The 1,952-nt window shown below is 39.7% G+C and overlaps 1 pseudogene across 1 annotated transcript; it reads right to left on the bottom strand.

Annotated features, from left to right (window-relative positions):
• Positions 1–602: 602 nt before the first annotated feature.
• LOC105821392 lies at positions 603–1,426 on the bottom strand (annotated as a pseudogene). The gene has a single exon (XR_001138061.1). The product of XR_001138061.1 is annotated as a UPF0568 protein C14orf166 pseudogene (transcript).
• Between the last annotated feature and the right edge of the window lie 526 nt (positions 1,427–1,952).

Genomic DNA, 1,952 nt, shown 5'->3' with positions numbered 1-1,952 from the left:
ATCACAAAAAGGATGTTGACATTGATACAACCAAGATACAGAACATTTCTATTATTATAAGGATCCCCTGTGTTGCCCTTCTATAGCCACACCTACTTCCCTCCTGTTCACACCCCTTCCTTAACCCCTGCCAGCCACTAAACTTTTCTCTGTTTCTGTAATTGTATCATTTCAAGAATGTTATAAAAATGGAATCATACAGTATGTTTAGGATTGGCTATTTTGATTTAGTAAAATTCTCTGGATATTCATCCAAATTGTTGCAGGTATCAATAATTTATTCCTTTTTATTGCTGAATAGCACTCCCATGGTATGTATGTACCATAGTTCATTTTATCATTCACTCATTGAAGGATACCTGGGTTTTTTCCAGTTTTTGGCTAATATGAATAGAGATGCTGTAATTTTATGTACGGGTTTTTTTTTTTTCCACTTTCCCAAACTTTATTAAGGAAAAAAGTAGTGGTGGTAAATCTCTAGAACATTGTCAATTTTCTGGGGATTCCTCCCTTGAAAATGTGACATTTGATTTCCAAACACATGCCAGAGTGTACATGGTTCCCAACTGTACTAAGTAGATGAGAAGCTGGAATCTTCGTGTTCATCTTCCAACTTTCCCCAGTCGGTGGTCTGTCTTTGGATCAGCAATAATTGCCTGAACAGCTACTATGGCTTCATTAATTTTTGTCTGTAGCTCTCTGAGCTCTTCTATATGCAGCAATCGTAGAATTTGAGCAGCTTCATTAAGAACTGCATCTCCTGTGTCAAAACCAAGAATATGTTTGTCTAAAGCAACAGGCAAAGCCCTCTTTTGTTTGATTTGCTTTAGCAACTGCATCATGTCAGGCGCTCATGAACCAAAATGCGAATTGCCTTAAGCATTACCAAGTAATCATCATGATGCTGAATCTGAAGGAGGTTAGCCAAAGCTATCACACCAGCCTTAAAATCAGGATTATATACATCCAAATTGATCAATGGCTCTGCATTTTTACTTGCACTGTCAGCATTTTTTGCGTTATCAGGTACTAAGTCCTTATATTTTTCAGCATTATCTCCATATTCAAGTCTAACAGCTAAACCAAGAAGCCAGTCAATTGCTTCTTGTCGATCTTGAATCTCGAAAGGACAGTTAACATCTCTGAGATACTTTTCAAAGAACTTGGGCCAGTCACTGCTGTGGATGTTTCTTAAATTACCTCTGTCTTCAATCTTGTAGTGTCTGATTTTCTGGTCTTCTAGCCAAACAATAAAGTTTCTAAATTCTGTTTCATCTTTGCAGTTGAAGCCGGAAGGGTTGTGGTAGTCGAGAGCCGTCAGCTTGCGTCGGAACATGGTCCCCGCTTCTGGCTCTGGTCCCCCCGGGCCTCGGCCGGGAGAGGAGAAGCGAGGTGGAGCAGGCGGCGCAGGCACCCGCGACGCGGCGAAAGGCTATGTACAGGTTTTTGTTTGAACATAAGTTGCTATTTCTTTGGGATAAATGCCCAGAAGAATGATTTCAGGGTTTTAAGATAGTTGCATGTTTTTAAGAAATTACTGAACTGTTTTACAGAGTAGCTGTATCATTTTACATTCTCACCAACATATATGAGTGGTCCAGTTTCTCTGCATCCTTACCAGCATTTGGTGTTAATGCTACTTTTTATTTTAGCCATTCTGAGAGGTGTGTTCTCTTACTGTTTGCTGAGCTTCTTTAAAACAATTATTTTGAATTCTTTGTCAGGCAATCTGTAGATCTTCATATCTTTGGGGTTGGTTACTGGATAATTATGGTGTTCCTTTGGTGGTGTCATGTTTCCTTGATTTTGTGTGTGTGTGTTTCTTGAAGTCTTGCATTGCTGACTTCACATATGAAGAAGCAGTCACCTCCTCCAGTCTCTAATGATGCTTCAAGCGAGAAATGCTTTCACCACTCAGCCTGGCTAGGAATTTGGGGACTCTCTCAAACTTT

Source organism: Propithecus coquereli, unplaced genomic scaffold (assembly GCF_000956105.1).
Source record: "Propithecus coquereli isolate 6110/MARCELLA unplaced genomic scaffold, Pcoq_1.0 Scaffold116, whole genome shotgun sequence".
NCBI lineage: Eukaryota > Metazoa > Chordata > Mammalia > Primates > Indriidae > Propithecus > Propithecus coquereli.
Note: the sequence above shows the minus strand (reverse complement) of the source record. Positions and strands in the feature narration are given on the sequence as shown.